Source organism: Miniopterus natalensis, chromosome 3 (genome assembly GCF_054644295.1).
Source record: "Miniopterus natalensis isolate mMinNat1 chromosome 3, mMinNat1.hap1, whole genome shotgun sequence".
Lineage (NCBI taxonomy): Eukaryota > Metazoa > Chordata > Mammalia > Chiroptera > Miniopteridae > Miniopterus > Miniopterus natalensis.
This window is the reverse complement of record NC_142083.1, coordinates 90,747,580-90,769,793: the sequence shown is the minus strand read 5'-3', so window position 1 is coordinate 90,769,793 and position 22,214 is coordinate 90,747,580.

Sequence of the window (22,214 nt, the reverse complement as noted above, 5' to 3'; positions counted from 1 at the left end):
CAGTTCTGTTCCACGAGGCCCTCTGTCCAATGAACTGCCCGGTGATGGGCTTTTTAGTACAGCGATAAAGGTGGTGGGATTTGGCAGCAGAGCACTCCAGATCGGAGACGGGACTCCGCCATCGGTCCCCCGGGTGACGCGGGACAGGATAGCCTCCCCGCTGCGCCTCGGCTGCGGTCACCCCGACCTCAGGCCTGGTGTAGTGGGGACTGCATTTCGTAGGGAGAGCCAGTCGCCTAGCACAGTGCCTGGCTGCGTAGCTACGTATCCAATCAATACAGATCTTACTATCATCTTTCCCCTAGAAATCGCTTCCCGTTGTTGTTTAAGAGAAGGAGAAATGAGGAAATCTCTCTCTCTCTCCTACATTTATCGACTCTCAGACTCAAGAACCGAAGGGGGAATTAGAGTAAGAGGATGATTGATTTAATAGACGTGTACCCGCAAAGACTTCAATAACCTGAAGGGGCTCCCCGAGACTGGCTAGAACAAAGGAAGGTGTAAGGGGCGTAAGCTTTGGAGGGGAGGTGTGGATGCGGGCCGTCATCCAGGAACCCTTTATTATTTGGAGAGGGGTGCTTAATGAAAGTAGGGCCTTAGGTGGCTGCAGATCTATTTGTTTTGCTTGATAGGGGAATAGAGAAGCCCAATATGAAAAAAATCTTCATTTTGCAGCCAAGATTATATTTTAATATCCCTAGTGAACCCTCTCCTCTGATTTAATTTTATAGCTCCCTCTCTGTCCTGGGACCCGGGCACTGACCCACGGGTGGTGGTGCTGAGGGAGGCACAGATCCGAGGGAAGGACTCCGCTGTGTCTGGAATGGACCTTCCTTCCTTCATGACGAAGGCTCTCTTACTGAGTCAAGCTATCAGTTCTTTTAAAAAATATGTTTTTACTGATTTCAGAGAGAGGAAGGAGAGGGAGAGAGAGATAGAAACATGGGCCGGCTGTCTCCTGCTCGCCTCCTATTGAGGATTGAGCCCTCAACCCCCCTCGCATGTGCCCTGACCAGGTATTGAACAAGTGACCTTCTGGTGCGTGGGATGACACTCAACCAACTGAGCCACACTGGCCAGGCAAGCTCTAGGTTTTCGGTTCCCTTGCAAGTGCATGTCCATTACCTCTTAGCAGATAGGCCTGTTGGAAGCACAGACTGGCAATCACGAGTAGAGGTGGTAGGAGTCATAGGAGTGAAGGAGAGAGAAAGTGTTGAAAAGTAAAAAAAAAAAAAAACTCTGAGGACATACCTTGAAGAATGACAAGCTCCAGGGGCCATCAAAAGCATTGGGCCCTTGTGAAAAACATTTTTGGATGTTAAGAGAAGATACTGTGTTAAGGAGGTTTACCATTCATTCTCAGATTCAACAGACATTTCCGGAGAACCTGCTAAGCCCCAGGCATAGTTCTAAAGGTTAGAGAGAGAGAGAGTAATGAAGGAAACATGAGAGGTCCCATCCTCTGGGGCTTGCATTTGGGGGGGGAGGGGACTCAGACTATAGAATTAACAACAATACACAAAATAAACTTGCAGTGTTCTAAGTGCTGGGAGGGAAATAAGTAGGGTAACGTTGATGACCAGTTTCTAGGGAGGGCCTCTTAATAAAATTTGATCTGAGACCTGTAGTATTAAAAAGATCCAATCATGCAAAGAGCTGGTGTGTGTGTGTGTGTGCTCCGAGTAGTGTTATCAGCATGTGCAAAGGGCCTGAGGTGGCAATAAGCCTGAGTGTCTGAGGCACATACTGGAGCAAGGCTGGTGTGGCTGCCGCAGAGTGAGTGTGAGAGGTCCGAGCTGAGCCTGGAGGGGACGGGACCTGGACGGCCGTGGTGAGGGGTTTGAACATTTCCCTGTGTGCAGTGGGATGCATGAACGCATCTTCCCCTTGTCGAAATGCAGGAGCACTGGGCCTGGAGAGCTGTGATACATTAACTCATGTAGGACACAGTCATAGTCTGGTTTCAGATTACTGTTTCACGTCAGGCGCTGGTGTGCGCGACACTGAAAGCTATTAATGTAAATTAATGATTGCTCCTGCTGGCTTTGTTACTGTTTACTCCAACGAGGGATTGATAAATGCATCCTGCCTCTCAAATTTGCATCCGTTAAAAACCTTACCGTTGTGGGGGCACCACTGATCCCCTTTGGGGGTCTAAGAATTAAAAAATAATAACATCACACAGCTGTCATAACTAGTATTTGCTATCACCTGGTTAAAATGAGATAATCAGGTGGTGCTGGAGGTAAGGACAGGGTTTTACAATCACAGTCTAGGTGCCTCTGACGCACGCGGGGGAAGAGATTATCTGACTTGTGCTGGGAGCTTTTGTAAATATAATTACTTTTCATCCTGATAACCCTGGGAGGTAGGTATTACCCCATTTTACAGATCACACAACTGAGTTTCACGATAGGGGAAAAAACTGGCCCCAAATTTTGCAGCTGGGACAAGAGAGCCCAGGTTTCTATCCAGCGTCATCTGGCTCTGACAACGCTACGTTGAAAGAGAGGTGTCCAAAGCCTTGGCAGCCACACGTGGGGTTGATGGAGGCGTTGGAGGGGTGCTTGCCTTTTCCTCACCAGGACCGACGACCGGATACGTGAAACACGTTGCTGCTCTTTCTTTGAAAGTGAGGACTTCACATTTCAAAGACTGGCGCGTCCTCTGCCTGAGTCAAACGACCGAGCAGGTCCCGGTGAGAGGAGACGCAGAGCCTTGCGCCTCGCCCGGCCTCCTGCTTACACGGCGGATTCTTCCACCTCGAGGGGACCCTGCTCGTCCATTTAGAAAATGGGCATAAGAAGAGCGCCTGCCTCTCAGGGCGACCTGCAGGATTTACCGAGAGGAAGCAGAGAGGTTGCTTCGCACCAGGCCTGGCGTCTGATAAGCTCTTACTAAAAGCCGCCTATAGTTTCTCTCTTCCCAGAGAGGTGCGAAGGGTGCGATCTGGAGAAAGTGAAACTTGTCCTTGCTGCTGACAAATGGACAACCAGCGTTTTGTGGGAAGAGTAGGCAAGGCAACGATTATTTTGATTTTGCTCAGGCCTAGAAAATATTATTGAGGTCTCAGATTCTTTGAACCTCAGTTTCTCAACCTTGGTTGCAAATTCAGTCCCGTGGGGGAGGTTTTGAAAAATACGAGGGACCCTCCCTAGAGGTTCTGACTCCGCTGCACTGGGCCGGAGCCTGGGCACTCCCGTCTTTGGAAGCAGCCAGTGGAGTTCAAAGGCCTTGGGATGCGTCCTTCTGGCCCACCAGACTTGATCTCGTGGGGACAGATGATGACACCACAGTGGCCCAGACCTCTCACGTGACGACAGCTCTCCTCTCTTTCACCGGCGCCGACTGCTGTGTGTGTGCAAGCGTGCGTGTGCTCCCTTCGGAACGAGCCTCGTGCGAATGTGCCTTGGTTCTCTGAAGCCTTCCGGGGACCCCGTTCTTAGGGAGGTGACTTCTAAATGTGTTTTATATGGGACACCGGGTTGGGAGTGATTCAGCCTTTTCAATCAGCTCTTTCCTCAGCAGGGAGCCCTTGAAGCTATCAAATTATATCTCAGATATATCGCCACACACTATAATGAAGTACATCAAAACGAGTGCCTGGCTGGCATGTCTGGGTCCCGTCCCGAGTTGTTTATATTTATTTATATTTTAAGGTCGCTCAGGAGTATTTGGTTCCCCGGGTTGTGATTGAAATGAGTCTTTAAAATATTTTTATGTGATGCTGCACTTGCGTCCCAGGCGCCAGGGAGCTCTGGAGCATAGGGCGGGGACAATTTATGTGATTTCTCAGATCTGGACAGACCGAGTTGTTAAAGAATGGGGGCGGCGGCCAGCCATGCTTGCTTTCATTAGGATCCAGTGTGAAGTGTGTGTGAGAGGAGCAGTAATGATTCTCTCCCCGGCTGAGATGAATTGGTCTCATAAGAGCCATGGAGAGAGGAGAGAGGAAGTCTGTGTGGGGGGCGGGGGGGCTTCCGCGAGATCAGCAGCAACTGGGACCATGGACGTTGGATGACTATCTATTGCAGCTCCAAGGGGCAGACATCGCCGGCCTATTAAGGACACCGTTGGCTTTTTTGATTGGACACCGAGAAATTGATGCACTGCCTTTGGTTCTATTATGTTTTCAAACTTTAATTAAGTTTATACCTCTCCCACCTGGACCTCATAAATAGTTAGCCTCCGAGTAAGCCATTTGTCATGGGGGTGCTCTTATGAGTAGATTCATCTTCTAAACAACATTACTCTATTGCCTCAAGTCTTGCCTTAAATCCATCAACTCAATGCGAGCTCGAGTGCCTTACCCACATTTTGACATATAATCCAAAGGGGTTATTTTCTGATGGGCAAGCGGCTTATTCATTAAGTTATCACAAGGTGGGAGAATGCAGGCACATTATTAGCTTTTAAAATGATGCAACGGGTGATTAAAGAGAATTAAATTAAACCTCAGGGTGTGTTTTTTTCCCCATGTAAGTTCATCCATTCTCTTTTGTGAAAGGTGGGAGCTCTTGGCCCAAGCTGAGGCCATCTCACAGCCTAAATCTAAAGACGCCCCTGGTGAGGGTGGGGAGGTGGTGTCTTCCTCGAGGGCTGATGGGACCGCAGGTTGACGTGGCCTCTTTGAGGAACAAATTGGCAGAATCTACACATTTGAAAATACGCACTCCTAAGACATCACAGTTCCCCTTTAATTGTGTGCCTTGGACGAACTCTTACAGTTGATGTGCACAAGGATGCTCGCCGAGCAGTGTCTGTAATGGGAGGCATTTGTGAGTAACCTAAGTGTCGGTCGGGGGAGGGATGGGTAAGGGAGCGCAGGGCGTTTACAATAGGCCACAATGTGTCAGCGAGGAGCACAGGTAATTCTTTTTTAATGTGATGCTGCGCTTTGATACCTTGTACTGATGTGGACAGGCTCCAACACAGCTTGAGTGAAGAAAACACAAGGAAGAAGCTACTCCTGTGAGTTTTTGACTCTACGTTGCAAAACAGTACAGGGGATATTGAAACATATTGACAGAAGGAGGGATACACATCAAGCTCTTGGCAGTGGCTGCCTGGGGACAGAGGAGGGGGAATGGGACTGGGAACACGGGGTTTGTATTATCTGTCATGTTCTGTTTGTTTTAACGACTGGAAACATTGTGACAAAATAGAAATATTTGTATTTTGCGGTGGTAAGAATGGAAATGTTAACTCCATTAAATTTTATACTTTTTTATGACTCTTTAAAGTTCTCAAAGGAGGGCTCTCTGGGAATGAGAAGGGCCACGCAGTCAGCGCCAAACCTGGGGCCTGCCTCTGCACCCCCAGGGAAAGAGGCCGGCCGTGTCTACGCGGGAGGCTGTGGAGGGATTTCTTCTCAACCGTGGGTCTCCTTTCTTGACTTATTAGTATCTGACCTATTGCCTTTCCGAGGGGCCGTATAAGCTGACTTTTCTCGTTGTATGGATTTGCCAAAAGCACCCCATTCCAACTACTCGGCACATCGGCGCAAGAAGATCCATTGGTTTCCATGAAAACAATACCCTGACATTAAGGAAAAAGAGTGTATGTCGGTTGAAGGTAAGGTCCCAGCTGCGATTTGATAAACTCCCGGGACTTCTCTGCCTGCTCCCTCCTCCGCGGCTGGCTCACAGCCACCCGGGGATGGACGCCTGGGCTCCCCGAACTGGGCCCAGAAAGGGAACGCAGAGGCTGCTCCTGCTGAGATGACACAAAGATTTCCGTCTCCAGCGTCCGACGCCCCAGCCAGGGTTATTTTTGGCACCTGGACGTTGACTCAGCATCTGGTCTAGGCATGACGCGACCGTGACTCAGTCACGAGCCTGAAAATGAGGGGCTGTTGGGGGCCGTGTTAGTATTCAGGCCGCAGGGCTGCCTTTGCCACTTTCTCCGGCGTCCTGGCCTCGGAAAGCACGGCGCTTGCAAGGGAACAATCCATCATCCCCGTGCTTTTCTGTTCTCCCTCTGCCTTGGAACCAGCGACTTCCCTGCCTTATTTCGCACTCGGAGCGGTATTTCTCTGCAAGAGTCCAAGTTTTAGTAAAAAATATACTTTGAGAAATCAATACCAGATTTGATCCAACCAGGTCAAGCTCTCCTGCTGACCTAATCTTAATGCATTGTGTGAAGTATTTCTATTTATCAAACGTTTGTAGGTCTAAGCGAAAGCTGCAAGCAATGGTGTTTAGGTCTGAAAGGACGGGAGCTCAGAGGGCTAAATTCAGATAACACCTGAGTCGCTTTGCTGCTAAGTAGAATTTAATGGAGGGGCAGCTCTGCAGTCTTCATCGGTGTTCGGCATGACAATTCGTTTTGTTTGTCAGGAATGAATACTTCAGGGGGGGGAAAGAGCTTTTGGAATTGGAACAAGAATTTCCTATCAACAAGGGCCATTTCGATTTCAAGACAACGCATCTTCCCTAGCAAGGGATAGTTTCTATTTGGTGGGAAGCTGGTTGCCCTTGCTTTGCCAGGCAGGATTCTTGGATGCGCTGTGGCCTCTGGAAATGTATCCCTCCTGTGTGAAAACACAGAGAGGTGGTTCCTGCATATCCCAAATGCCCAAGGACGCCCTTTCCTCTCTCGCTCAGAGATGCTGTGCTTGGGCTGGTCCAGACATGAACGGGGTGGTTAGTGGCCTGGACTGGTCTCCGTGGGCTACGCTAAAGAGCAACCCACGACCTACCCAGGGCCTCCCATGTAAACCACGGGACATGTTGGGCTACAGAATGGCAAAGACCCAATTAAAGGTCACTCAGGCCAAATAGAACATTGATTGGAGGAATGTTAGGACATTCTAAGTAACCTGAGGCAGTGGAGGGCAGCCTCTGGGTATCCATGAAAGCTAGAACCGGAGATTCACCGGAGATTCACCAATGGCCAGGATCCTCCTCACTCCCTCTCTCTCATGAGTTTCAGGATCTCTTCCCAGAGACCAGCTGTGGGAATGTGGCTGCCAACTCTAGAGGCTCAAACCTTAGGGTTCCACCTACCAAGGATGGACCCCCCCCCCCCTTCTTTTGACAACCGCTCCAAACACTCAAAGGCAGGATTTAGTTTGGACCCTCTTGGGTCAAGTAGCCGATTTTGTATCCGCGCCCTAGGGTCTGGAAGGCTTGGTTACAGAACATAAACGTGGCACCTGGGGGTCCCGCTCTGGGTACAGAGTCATGCCCAGAGACCTGGAATTGTGGGGGGCAGCTGTTCCCGGTGGGGTCCACTACAGCGCTCCTCGTGCCATTCGTCTCAGTTCCATCGCAGTTGTAAGGCCTGGAAGCAGATCACTCGCCAGGTACCTACTGGTAATGTGGGCATCACGAAACCTGCCTTGCAGGGTTGTTACAAGTAGTTAAATGACACATATTCAGGGCGTAGTACAGTGCCTGGTATACAAGAGGCAGCTAGCCGATGGTAACTGATTGGAATAGAGGTGAATTTGGGGATCAGGAAAGTGGAGGAGAGTGTCCGCTGTCGGCGCAGATCCCTGCGGCATCTTAGGTTGCCAGGCGCGTGGGAAACGCCGCGCTGAGCTGAATGGGGGTCCTACCTGTCGCATCAGGAGAGTCTCCTTGGAGCTTTTGAACATCTCTCTTTCTCTCCAAAGACCAGAGGCCATCGGGACGAAGGCTTCCCGTGGAATTTCTACGTGACGGTCACATTCGTTCCTTCACTCGCTCATTCTTACATCCGACGTGTCTGGATTTGAGCTATTACGTCCTGGGGACTGCTCCACAGCGGGCCGTGCAATGCAGACCAGCCGCACGGAGAAGGTCGGCCTCATTTTGCAGCGATCACTGTGGTGGGGGGTACAGGTGAAAAAGCACACCGAAGGAAGGAATCAACCAGCTGCATATTATTATAAGCACACGGAAGAAAATACACTGGATGGTGTGGGAGCGCTGTGATGGGCTGGTCGGGGGCTCCGAGGAACTGACAGTGCCGCTTGGAGCCCGGGAAGCAGCAGGCCGGCGGAGAGCCGGTGGAGACGGCTCCCGGCCCGGGGACGGGGACGGCTTGACCGAGGAAAGGCCTCAGTGTGCTTGAGGAGACCAGCGGAGAGATGGACAGTCTCAGTGGGCAGTGAGGTCAGCCCAGCTAAGACTCCTTCGCTCAACCGTTTTGGGGAAACTGTCTTTGTTTTTCAGTTATTGGTCTCAACTATTTTGCAAAAGACAGAGCGGGGTTCGGAAGTGTTAGGCGACTTGCCTGAGGCTGCCCCACTAACAGGTGCCCGAGGTGGATTTAAGTCCCATCCAGCTGGCCTCAGAGCCAGAGCTTTTGCAACTGCCCGACCCGGCCCCTACGGCCTCCATCCCCTGGTCGCCTGGGGTCATCTCTGTGGGAGAGCTGAGGTGAGAAGGCAGGGCATCGCCTGCCCACCTCGGCTGGCCCCTCACATTTTTCCTGCTATGGACATTTTTACACAAATGTCACCAAAAGGCACTTCGGGTATTGATTTGGGGGTTACAGATAAATTTTAGCAAGTAGGCTAATTCACAAATGCAGAACCCACAAAGAATGATGATGCGTGTGTGTGCGTGCGCACGTGTGTGTGTGTGTGTTACTACTAGGAGGTGCGTGGAGACACCCTCCTTTCTGGTTTTGGAAAAGAAAACTTCCTTAGCAAAGGGCCACTTGCGAGGAGCTGCAGGCAGCCTCCAGGTGCTGAGAACAGCCTCTGACCGGCAGCCAGCAAGAAAGGAGGACCTCGATCCTACCGGTGCAAGGAGGCGAAGTCTACGAATGACCCGAGGGAGCCTGCGGTGGGTCTTTCCCCAGTGAGGCCTCTGATGAGACACGGCTCCAACCGCCGCCTGGATTGCCACCTGGTGAGTGCTCTGAGCATAGGACCCCACCCGGCGATGCCTGGACTCCCGGCCCGGAGACACTATCGACAACCAGCGGGTGTTGTTTTCAAGTGCTGGGTTTGCAGTGGTTTGTTCCACGACAGCAGGAAAGTCATGGAGGGGGCAGTGCTTACACACTCCTAGCTGGAGGCCAGGGAGCCCCTGGTTGAGGAGCTCAGCGCTTTTCCTAGTGATCCCGATGCGATGCCTGGTTGCTGAGGATCCAAGCCAAGCAGGGGTGATGGGCTCATCAGGACACGGCTCCCCCAGCAGGAGAGTACGGAGACCAGGCCAGAGGGAGGTGGTCGTCCGGCAGCTGAGAAACAGAGAAGCGAGACCGCACCTGGAAGACCAGGTAAACAATAGGGACGCTGACGCTGAAGCCACGGCACAGGCGACCTATCAGCCGAGAGGACAGAAGCAGGCAGGCTCTGAGGTTGAGGCATTTACCCAGTTTTGCAAATGTCCGCGTTCACGACATAATTCACTCTTTCCCCAGCCACCCCGACACTGGGGTGTCACGTTAGGGTGTCTTAAAGTGTCGGCAAGTTTCCAGATCCCCGAGAAGGCAGTGTTCTGGTTGCCATGGAGGAGCTGAGTGGACCGACGTGGGTGTAGCCCATCCTGGTGTGAATTGTTAAGCACATCCATCCACCTTCTCTTGCCAGCAGGCCCCTTAGAGGCTGACTCTGCTCCCTCCGGTTAATGGGCTCCTTAACTCTCTCCTGACGCTCATGTCACGCGTCGGGGATGACAGCTGTGGGTAATGAGACTTGGGAACCAGCCAAACCGTGGACTTTTTGCGTTAAGAGAAAATGATTTTCATTTACAATTAGTGTGATCCTAATTTATTTAAAAAGTATACGCGTATTACACACAGAGCAGAAATAAAACCCGAAAGTGCATTAAAGCGTTACAAGGCCCGTGCCTACGTGGAGGGTACCGGGATGAATTTTATTTACTTTTCTCTCTTTAATTATCCCTTTGTGTCCTGCCCACGCTCCCTGTGGAACAACCAAAGGTGAAAAGGCCCACGATGTACTGGGGAGAAGAGAAAATTCTTGCTGACAGGTCGGGCACACCGCGGTGGACAGCGGGAGGGGATGGGTTTGCAGGTGGGTGTTTGCAGACGATGCTGCACGGATGCTGGGTTCAGAAGTCTTGGTGCGGGGGAAATTAAATAACCTTTTTTATTGAGTTTGTTGGTTAATAAAACCGTACAGGCCTCGCCTGCACACTGCATCGCGTGCTCACCACCCAACGCCAAGCCTCTTTCCGCCCCCACTGGTCCCCCCTTGGCCTCCCACCTCCCCTCAGCCCCCTTCCCTCTGGCCATCACCTTACTCCTGTCCGTGTCTGTCTTTTTTTCTCCCCCCTCAATCCCTTCACCTTTTTTCACCCCGCCCCCCTTCCCTCTGACAGCTGTCACTCTGTCCTCTGTATCCATGCCTCTGTTTCTATTCTATTTCTTAGTTTGTTTTGTGCATTAGATCCCACATAGAAGTGACATCGTATGGTAGCTTTTGTTTCTCCGACCGGCTTATCTCACTTAGCACAATACCCTCCAGGTCCATCCCTGCTGTCCCAAAAGGCAATAGATACCTTTTGCAAAATCGAAGGCTCTTGGGCGTTCCCTTTGGGGACTCCCTCTTGCTGCTCTAGCCGAGCGGTCGCCCGTGGGTGTCACTCCCTTTGCCTGGAACGCCCTCTTTCCCCTTCCTGTGAGCAGGACTCCTTGTCCTTCAACCCGGCCCAAGTGTCACTTGCTTGTGAAAGGTCCCCTACCCAGAGGAGGCTGGCGGGTGGGCCAGGGGACCCTCCCAGTGCCACTCAGCTCCCCACCCCATTAGACGTCGTAAGGGCCCGGCGCCACCCGATTTCCCCGCTTGGAGGGGAGTAGGCGTCTGTGCCGTCTATTGCCAGCATCTAGCACAGAGCTCGCGGGCACAGGGCAAAGTGCTCGGTAAGTGAGATAAATTTGAGCTTAGCTGTCATTTTGCTTCGGAGTTGGAAATGGAGCCCAGCTGTGCTCGGCTGCGAAGTAACCCTAACGGGTGGGAGGGAACGTCGCGTTCAACCGGAACGTGTGGCCAGGGACCTCGCGCCCGGCACTCTTCACTCCCTAACCGGGGTGCGCGAGCCTGAGGGGTCATGATTCACCAGCCTCATTTCCCAGCACCGTTATCCTTCATCTTGACACGCTATTAAAATCATTTAATTATCACTATTTTGCCTTGTCATTACGGAGCCGCCGTGATCCATTATTTAGGGGTTTTCAGGTTTTCTGCCTTTCAGTGGGGGCAGAAGTGGAGATTTCCTTCGAGATTTGGGTTGAGCAGCTCCACACGCGCAGACTTCTGAGCGAGAGCGGCGGGCATTTGGGGGGCGATGTGGGGCGTCGGCCGGGCTCCGTTTGTGCCGAGAGCCTAACAATGCTCCTCCACTGCCTCCCTGCACTTACTCCTCCCGCTCTGCAAACACCCTCCGATCGTCGCCGCCCGGGATGCGGGTTTCTCCGCCTGCTGCACTCTTCCCCAAGAGCTTCGCCAAAGCAGTTCTCTCAAATGAGAGCTGTTAGGGATGCTGGCTCCGACTCCCGGCTTGAATTAGACCACTCGCCGCCCCTCCCCTTTTATTATCACACCGCTCTGCTCCTCGGTCTGATTTTCTAATGAGGAATGTAAGATCTGTTTTATATTAATAAATTGGGGAATACAGGAGTGTATAACAGTCTCCTGTAATAATCCTTCACCACCTTGGCATTAATGATGGTCACCTAGTTGGGGTGTTTCCTTTCCGCGACTTTCCTATACATTGAAATTCTTATTTTCTACCTTGCTTTTCTCTTATTTCTGACGTCTGTGATGGACATTTTCAAACACTGAAAAGCAGAGAGGAGAGTGTAAGAAGCTCTCCCGCGCCCATCACCCACCCAACAGTCCTGACGTTTCCACACGTCAGGGCAAAGGGCGAGTGGGGAAGAAAAGCCCCCGGGGTAAGAGCAAGCAGGACGGTCCGTCAGTAGAAATCCCGGCCGTCACCAGAAAAATCACCGTTTTGCGGCTCCTAATGAAATCATAAAGGTATCAATGATCAATAACAGCTAAAGCCTGGGTCACAGGGTGGTGAGGAATCTGAGGACGGGTGGATCCGGACGACAGCACCTCAGCCCCACGTTCGGTCTCAGAGTTGTCCCACCGGCGGCGGGACGATCAGCCCTCGTGAACCTTCCTCCCTGACGCGGTGCCCCGCACGGTGGGGCCTCGCTGAAGGTACGTCTCCCCCGAATCCGACGGGGCCGCCAGACCTCACGGACAGTTACGGGAGACACGAGGCTCGGGGGAAAATGTCAAATGCGATTTTAGATTTGGATAAAACCAGCAAAACCCAGAAAGTTGGGAAATCCCAGCAGAAAAGTAGAGAACAGTGGAACGAGCCTCCTGGACCCACCTTCTAACTTTCTCACATTTTAACATTATTTTAGACGTGCTTCAGAATTTGTCTTTTTCAAAACATATTTTTAGTGCTTTTTTTAAGAGGGAGAGGAAGGGAGAGGGAGTCAGAGAAACATTGACAAGAGGAACATTGATGGGCCGCCTCCTGCACGCCCCCTACTGGGGACCGAGCCCGAGACGCGGGCACGTGCCCTGCCCGGGAATCCCGCCGGTGGCCTTTCGGTGCCCCGGCCGACGCCACACTGGCCAGGGCTGGAATTTGTATTTTTTCTAAAGTGTGATAGCACGGTCGCCCTGATCTGTTCCCCATTCCCATCGTCTTCCTTTGATGCCTGAATTTTGATTCCCGTAGATACTTTCTAAATCTTTTTTTGAGTCTACGGACAAAAATCTGGTCTCCCACGTATCCTGTTTTACTCAGCATTGTGTGGTTTTTTTTCTTCATTTATCTACATTTTCTCACACAACTCTAGTTTATCCAATTTATCTTCTGGGTGATATTTTCCTGCGTGACCCTGCCACACTTTGTTACCCATTTTCGTACGGATGGACATTCAGGTTATTTTGTGTGCGTTTTTCCTCTCTCTTTAAAAAATTAAATTTAGAGAAAGCGGGAGAGAGAAAGAGGAGCATTGACGTGCGAGGCAAACACCGATTGGTTGCCTCCTGCACGTGTGCCCTGACTAGGGACCGAAACCTGGTCAAGGGCATGTACTTGGGTTGGAGGTTCGGTCCCCGGTCCCAGGTTGGGACACATGCATGATGCAAGCCGTTGATGTGTCTCTCTCAACATGAATGTTTCTCTCCCCCCCCTCCCCTCCCCTCTCTCCCTCTCTTCCCCCACCCGCCTCCCTCCTTCCCTTTCTAAAAAATCAATGGAAAAAATATCCTCAGGTGAAGAGTAACAAAAAATAGCGAGGGTAGGCATGCTTTTCCTGTCCCTGACGTTAGAGGAATCCATCTGTGGCTTCACCTTTAAGCATGATCATTGCACTAGGTTTTGATAAATAACCTTATTGGGTTAAAAAACATTTTTTTTTCTTGCTATACTTAGTTTGCCAAGAGTTTTTTTTTTTTATTAAATATTACAAAATGGCTGTTCTGCATGAATTGTTATGATTATACGCTTTCTCCTTAGTCTTTTAATGTAGTGCATTACCTTAATTGGAGCTCTGATTTTGAACTGTTATTGCATCCTTGGAATAAGCCCTATTTGATCATGATGTATTATTATTTATAGACCTTGATGAATCCAATTTTACAGCACAGTATTTGACATTTTTACATCTCTGCTGATAAGTGAGAATGGTTTATAATTTTCTCTTCTCATACTGTCCTTGTTTGGTTTTGTTACTAAGGTAATATTACCCTTATTACGTGAGTCACGACTTTCTTTTTCTATTTTCTGAAAAAAATTATATAAGGCAGAAAATGATCTGTTCCTTGAAAACGTGATACATCTTGCCTGTATTTTTTCCTTTATTTTTGCCTTTAGAGTGAGCGTATTGTTCAGGACAAGCAACGTTGATGACAAATACTGTTCCTTTTTCGGTTATTGGCTTATGGTGGTTTCGCTTTGTTTTTCTTCTTGAGCTCATTTAGTAATTTGTGTTTTTCTAGAAAGCTATACATGTGATGTACGGTTTTTGGTTTTTAGTTTGTAGATGCTTATAGTTTACTCTTCCGATTTTAACAATGTATCTAACAGAAATACCACCTGACCCAGAAATTCCAATCCTGGGTATATATCCTGAATATTTGAAAACTGGTGTTCAGATAAATGCTTCCACAGAAATATTCAAAGACACTCTGTTCGCAATAGCCAAATGGCGGATACAAGCCAAATATTCATCAACAGATAAATGGATAAATGGCGTATCAATACAACCGAAAACGATTTCTCCATAAAAGGGAGTGAAGTACTGATACCCGCTACAAAATGGGTGAAGCCAAGGGAAAGAAGTGAGACACAAAAGGTGCCAAAATGTACGATTCCACTTATATAAAGTGTCCAAAGTAGGCAAATCCATAGAGAGAAGGATTTTGATAGGCATCTCACTGAATCTGTAGGTCACGTGGGTGATACGGACATTTTAACAATAGTAAGCTTTCCAACCCATGAACACACTGCTTTCTTTTAATAAGTGTGTGGATCTGGTTTCATATATGGTGATACAGATGCACTTAGACTTTTAGAAACCATCTCACTTTCTTATTTTTGTTCCCCATCTTTTACCTTTTTTTCTCTGTTTTTCTCTTTTACCTCTTTCTCTGGGATCAATCAAGTTTATTTTATTTCCTCTACATTAGTTTAGAAACAATAGATTGTATCACTTCTTAGTGTAGTGGTTCTCAACTGAGGGCACGTTTGCCCCCAAGGAAACATTTGGCAAAGTCTGGAGATGTTTTGGTTGTCAACTAAGGGGTGGGGTGTTCTACTGGCCTGTGGTGGGTGGAGGCCAAGGGTGCTGCTAAACCTCCCACAGAGGACAGGACAGCCTCCAACAGAATTATCCAACCCAAGTGTCAGGGGTCCCAAGGTTGAGAAGCCCTTAGTGGCACCATGGCATGGATTCTGCCAGGCGTTATCTGTTCATTCTGTTTTTATTAATTGAAATTTTAGTTTAATCTTTTAGGAATATATCCTAAGAAGCCTGAAACACCCATCAGAAAGAATATATACACCCCTATGTGCATAACAGCATTATTTATAAGAGCTATAAGATCTGGAAACAGCCCAAGTGCCCATCCATAGATGAGTGGATAAAAAGCTGTGGTATGTTTACACTGTGGAATACTATGCAGCTGTAAAAAAGAAGGATCCCTTACCTTTGGAACAGCATGGAGGGACCCAGAGAGTATTATGCTGAGCAAAATAAGCCAGGCAGAGAAAGACAAACATCACATGATCTCACTCCTGTGTGGAATGTAATGAACAAAATAAGCTGACAAGCAAAATAGATCCGGAGACATGGACACATGGAACAGACTGAGGGATCTCAGAGGGAAGATGGAGTGGGTGGGAGAGATTAACCAAAGAACTTATATGCTTATATGCATAACCCATGGACACAGACAATAGTGTGGTGAAGGCCTGGGGAGGGGGTGGGGGTCAGGAGGAGGGGGGGGGGTCAATGGGGGAAAATGGGGACATCTGTACTACTTTAAGCAATAAAGATAAATTTTAAAGATCTTTTAGAAATAGTTATTTGTAGTTAACATTTAAAATAGATTGCCAACATATTTCATTGTTTCTGGGCCTTTGTTTAGCGTGTTCCTCCGTATTTATCTTTATTCTGCAGCCCACCGAGGCAGTTCTCCCGGTGAGGGTTGGTGGATGGTCATCTCTCTTAGCCTGTCTATATCTGAACACACGTTGCCTTCACTCCTGAGTCAGTCAAGCTGGTTGAAAATGTTAAATTCGGAATAATTTCTCCCGTATTCCCATTGACTTGAGTTCCTCTTCAAAGTCTTTTGTCAATTCTGTGCTATTTCTTTGTAGGCAATCGTCCTTTTTCTGTGTCAGCTTTTAAGATTTCTCTTTATCCCTCATGTTACGCAGCGTCGGTGTGATGTGATCAAGTGTACATTTTTTTTTTTTCTTATTCTAATTAGAATTGTCAGGGGACCCATGTTGCTTCAGCTTTGGAGACTTCTGCACGATGATTCCTTCTACTGCTCCTTCCCTACGGCTGTCTTCGCTCACTTCTGGGGCTCCTATTAGGTGCAGGTTGGAGCTTTTCTTTTCTTTTCTTTTTTTTTTTAAATATATCTTTATTGATTTCAGAGAGAGGAAAGGAGAGGGAGAAAGAGAGATAGAAACATCAATGATGAGAATCATTGACTGAGCCCGCAACCCGGGCATGTGCCCTGACCGGGAATCGAACCCCGATCGCCTGGATCCTAGGTCGACGCTCAACCGCTGAGCCACGCCCGGCCAGGCAGGTTGGAGCTTTTCAATCAGCCATTCTTGTCACCTGCTTACCCTCCTCATTATCTCCTCGTTGTCTCTCTTTAGCGCATCCTGGATGAACTCTTCAGTTATCCTTCCTATGATCCGGATTGGGCTCCCGGTCCCATGCGTGAACCAATCGTGGGCTGGCCAGACGTAGGTCACGTGTCCACTGTAACCCACAGGGGCTGGGAGAGGCCCGGGGAAGCACAGCTCTTCAAAGAGGAATAGAAGAACGCCGCTCACCCCAAGAGGCAGAATGACGGTGGGCCGGCAGAACCGGGAGATGCCTGCTGGAAACGGGCCTCCCGTCCCCACTTCTCCTAATGAGCCCGGCAAACTCTGTTTACTGTACAAGGTCCTAATGAGTCAATCCTGGCTCCGTGTGCTCTGTCCCTTGCTCTGCATCACTGACTAATTGCCTGTCTCCTCGGCCAGCCCATGTACTGTAGGCATCAGATACGAGGTCTTCTCTACACTTAGCGCTGAGATAGGACATAGAAGGAACTTGGGCTCCAAAGTAATTCAAACCAATGCAGAAGGAAATCATGTGAGAGTTTAGTACGTTTGTAAAGTAAGGGGCTTCATGGGGGGAAACGTCAGCATGCTCACGCTTGCCCCCAAGACCGCTCTGTTAGCCAGCTTTGCAGAGAGCACCGAAATTCACCTTCCTCCATGCACAGTGGGCGGCTAATCTTTTGATGACCATCTTTCCAGAGCCATCGAGCATCCGCGACGTCCTTGAAAAATAGGTGATCGGAGGTTTCTCAGGCCACTTCCGCCTTCCTGGAGCTTGGGTTTGAATGCCAGTTTTGAATAGTCTCAACTTTCTAATTTTTGTGTACCAGAGAGGTCCGTGAGTTCCTTCGAACAACGTAACTACAGGAGAGCGAAACCTCTGTCTTGTTTGGTGCTATCCTTTCAGCGTCTGGAGCAAGCCCGCCAAAGAGCAGGAGCTCGATAGCTGTGTGACTCCGTGAATCGAAAGCGAGGCTCCCGGCAAGGCCGTGAGGAGCTATAGTGAGAGGACGGGGGAAGGAGCAGAGACGTCCTAAGCGCTTAACTTGACTAGTGAGGAAACAGAAGGCTAATTGGTGTGCAGGCATCTGAGCATTCGGACCGTTTTGCCCTAATATTCCTGGAAGGGAACAGGGGTCGGAGAGGGTTCTGAACCTCCTTGCTTGCTGTGGTACTCTATTGAGGTCAATTTTAACAACAAGCTTCTGTAACCTCCATAAATGTTATCAGTGAGACTATGGGTATCAGTCAACCCATCTCTAAAATGGGGGGGTAATAACGATGTTGACCTCAGGGGGACTTGGGGGACAGGATGAGATGACGGGCGACAATGCTGCAATGGGGCCCGGCATGTAGGAAACGTTATGCTTATGCTGTGGAGCTAAGCTTAGTAAATGCTCTCATTTTAAGGTAATACCCCCTGTGTCCACATCAGTGGTCTTGGTGGCTGCGAAGATGAGGAGAGGGAGGAAATTTGCATTCTCTTGTGTCTAACATAGTTTGACAAACTTTAGAGTGCTTCGGTGTGCATCATGACGCATCTTAAAGTTGGCCTGCTATTGGGTCATTCGGTAAGCAGTTATTCTGTGTCTCCTATGTGCCAGGGCCAAGGCTAGGTCCTAGGAGGACTGTGATGAAAAGGGCGCACCCAGTCCTTGCCCTCATGGCATTTACAGTCCAGCGTGTGAAAGAGTCCAGGGAACACATGACCAGACCTGCCATTACTCAATTACAACTGTGCTGCGTGTTATGAAAGAAGACTACAGGACACTATGAGGACCGGTGGAGAACCTAGCTGAGTAGCGGGCAGGGGGACACTGGGAAAAGGCTTTCTGGAAGATGTGACTTTAAGCCAGATCTTTTTGAAAGATGTATAAGAGTTGGCCAAGCAAAGAGGGCAGGGAAGAGCTGCCCAGGGAGAGGACCGCAGCCCCGACCAGGACAGAGCTTATTTCCTTGAAGGGTCAGTAGCAGCAAAGGACAGCTGGAGCCCAAGAGCAGGGAGGGGAGTGTGTGAGGTGACGCCAGGGATCAGACCTCGGAGGGCATCCTCATATGTCTTTGTAAGGATTTTGGTCTTTATCCTGTGAGTCCTGGAAAGCTATCCAAAGATTTTAAGTCAAGAAACAATACAGACATTTTAGTACCATCATTAAGAACATAGACTCTAAAGCCGGAATACGTGAATTTGAATTCCATATTAGCCACTAAGTTACTTAACTCTCTGAGCCTCAGTTTTCTCATCCATATAATGGGATAATAAAAGTCCTTATATCATAGGGTTGTTGTATCAAATAAGTGTATATATGTGTGTATACAATATGTACAGTAATGTATTTATGTATGTATTATACATACACACATACATACATATGCACACACACATATATATACGTGTGTGTGTATATGTGGTTGATCCTTGAACAGTGGCAGGGGGGTTAGGGGCACCCACCTGAACACTCCCCCAACCCTGAAGTACAAAAACTACATATACCTTTTGACTATGCTGTTGGCCCTCTGCATCTGTGGGTTCAACCAAAGGTGGGTCCAGAACAGTATTTTTTATCTGCAGTGGGGAAACCGAGTTGGGGAAACCACTGTTGGGAATGTGAAAATAGCTTTGATCTGCGGTTGGGTGAATCCGCTGATGTGAAACTCGCGGGTATGAAAAACTGACTGCATTTATTGAAAACAATCTGCATGTCAGTGAACCCACGCAGCTCCAACCCATGTTGAAGAGTCAACTGTGTGTGTGTGTGTGTGTGTGTGCATGCGCACATGCATGTATGGCTGATGTACCCGGCATACTTGAAATTCTACATAAATTGAAACTACCGCTACTTGAACTATTATTATTGTTATTGTTTTGCCCAGGTTAAACCCTCTGAAATCCTTAGAGCAGCTCAAATCTATCCCACTTCAGACATTTTAAAAGCAGCCAAGTTGTGCTCCTGGGTTGGCCAGGACAGGTTTTTCAGGAGGGGGCAGATAGCCTTGCGGGTTCTTTCTCAGGAGCCACCTTGAGCAGCTCTTTGGGCCCGTAGAGAAGAGCCGGGACCATGTCCTGAGGTGGTCTGATGGAGCCCGCTTCCAGAGGTGGCTAAGTCCTCAGGTGGGCAAAGGTGTTTAGCTCTCCAGCCAGAGGAGGGCAGGAACCACAGTTAGTTGCAGAAGCTGCTGGATAGAACAGTAATAATTTGGATCAAAGTTGTGCAAAGAGAAGTCCGAGTCCTTTCCGTGCTTCTCTGGAGGAGCTGAAGAGGCTAATCCATCACAAGAAGGGAGAAATGAAACACTTGCCGCTTATCTCCGGAGAAGAGTGGCACACAGAGCGGCCCCCCGGGGTCCGGGAGTCGCCACAGCACACAGGGAGGGCCGGGGTGTGATTTATTAGCATGTGCATAGCTCCCTTGGCTTCTTGTCCTTTGAGCAGTGCTGGGAGCCAACCAAGCCCAGCTACTTTGCATACTAATAAAGATTGGTGCATGTAATTATTCAGCAGTCACACCGCTATTCCTTGGAGATAAATCATCCCTGGTTTATTTACCCTTCTTTCCCTCAAGTTATTTTAAGTCGCCTTTAATGCACCACGTCTCAAGCTGAGTGGAAGTATCAGCTGCTTTAGTTTGTAAAACACTCTTAGGTGAGATTCTTCCATTTGGTTCCATCGACGTTTTTGAGGGGCTCTGCCAGCAGCAGCACCCTCCCCTCCTTCGTCATCTTGGCTTGGTTACCATGTGGGCTTGTGTCATGCCAGGATCCCCTAAACAACTAAAAGTTGCTGGGAGCTTGTGACATCCTGGGGTCATTTGAACCAGGACAGAGATTGATTCAGCTTCGTACTTCTTGATGAACTGTATTACCCTCCTTCTACAAAAAAGTTGTGAGAGTGAAGCGGTGGGACACCTGCTCTCGTCTCAAAGGGCACACATGTGAACCATCTCTTTCCCTCCAGGAACCCTTTCCCCAGCCTTTTTTTTACCTTATTTTATTCACTTTACAAACCCAAAGATGGCACTACCCACATCATATGTCATCAAGGAGCTGGTGAAAGTTCACCAGCAGAGATAGGACAGAATAAATAACTTGGCTTCTGCAACAGTCGAGCTTGGGCCTCGAAACCCATCTCCCAGGATGCCTTGTATTCTTCTTTCCATAACCCCTAGGACCAGTAAATCCACGTTTCAGAGGATGTTGCAGCTCTTGAGTACCTCTGTGGCTGACAAACACTCGTCATTAGTACATACATTTCTTTTTTATTAGCAGCCAAACACAAAAAATAATTCAAAGACAAATGGAGAGGAAGTGATCGTCTGTGTGGGGGTCATCAAGTGACTGAGTGACGAGGTGAGAAGGAGATGAGGCTTGGCTTGCATGGTCTCTGGCCATCTCAATAAGGGGATGGAGGAAGCCAAGCAGGTGGGGGCTTTTGGGACAGACAGAATCAACTTTAGTGTCCCCTTAGAAAACAGTGAGTAAGGAAGGCCCCTTTACTGTACTAACCAACATCTTCAAAGTGCCTAGAACAGTTTAGTGGGAACACAATAGACACTCAAAAGATGCTCGTTGAATGAAGAACTGACCATCTCTCCTCTTTTCTTTATGTTCATATCCTGCTTGGAATTTTCCACAAAAGAAGCAAATGCATACAGGTGAGCAATGTGGTCAGTTGACACCTATCTCCTAATGTAGTATGTCTGCAAAAATGAAGGTAGAATACACCCCAAACCAAGGTGATCTCAAGGTGTCCCTTTCACCAAATCTCCAAGTGTCTCCTTTAGCAGGAAGCCTGCCCTCTGATTTCCCTGGTGTTCTTCCTTCATTTGTGCTGGGTGAGTCATCCTGAGATGATTTAAAATACAGCCTGAGTAGGAGGGAGTTGGTCATTAAAAATGTATTTTCTCTGGGAGTTTGTTTTTAAAACTTTGGGCCAGAAAATATGTACAGGAGTGTTTGGCTTTTAATAATTAAATCTTGCATTGTTTTAATTTTCTTCAGAGTGTCTCTCTGGAGGAAAATAAAGTTGCAAATTCAATATTTATGTCTCTCCTAAAGCGCTGGTTGCCAAATGAAATGAGTTTTGCTATTTTTTTCCTCAATGGTTGATTTGTCTCCAGAGGGCTCCCTTTTGAATGTGCAGGAAGGGTTTAATGTTCCATGAGAGTGGGGAGGAACCGCTGGAACAGGGCAAAGGGTGTGGGTGTTTTCGGTTTAGGAGGGTCTGGCTTTGGAGTGTGCACCAGCACCCCCAACTCCACCCTGCCCCGCAGGCTGCCGGCATCTCTCCTCCATCTCACTCCACTTCACACCGGCCCATTGCAGCAGGGAGCAGAGGCCCAGTATCCTGTGCAAAATCAATTATTTGTCCGAATGCTTTAGGCAACCTTTCCTTCCCACCAGCACCAGTCTGCCCGTAAGGTGGTTTCCAATCACGTGAAATGTGACAGATATGCAGTCTATTGAGTCAGGATTTGGACCTTTGAGATCTTTCCTTCCCCAGGCAATAGGCACCTCATCACTGGGTATTTCCCTTCAAGGCCCCACAGGTGGGACCCACACCTGTAACTATCTCAGTGTCAGCCGAGACCCTTTAGGATGAGGGAAGAGGGCGGGAACCGGGTGGCTCTGTGTGTGCAATGGGACCTTCTGGGCTCTTCCGCAGCTGCTTCAGGGGCAGAAAAGCTGCTATAATTGAGACTTCCGCGGGTTCAGCTTTCCAGGCCCGCTGTTCTTCACCAGCCTTGAGGCGGGCAGTGCATTCATGCAAAGCCGGGCTTCCCACACCTCTGCTGGTGAGCACAAGAGCCCCGCCCATGAAGGCAGTGAGCCTGGAGTGGTTTAGGAGCCACGGAAGGTGCCGGTCCTACCTGGAGAGCTAGCACCTCTGCCCACCGTCTGCAGGGACCCCAGACAGTAACTGAGAAGGGA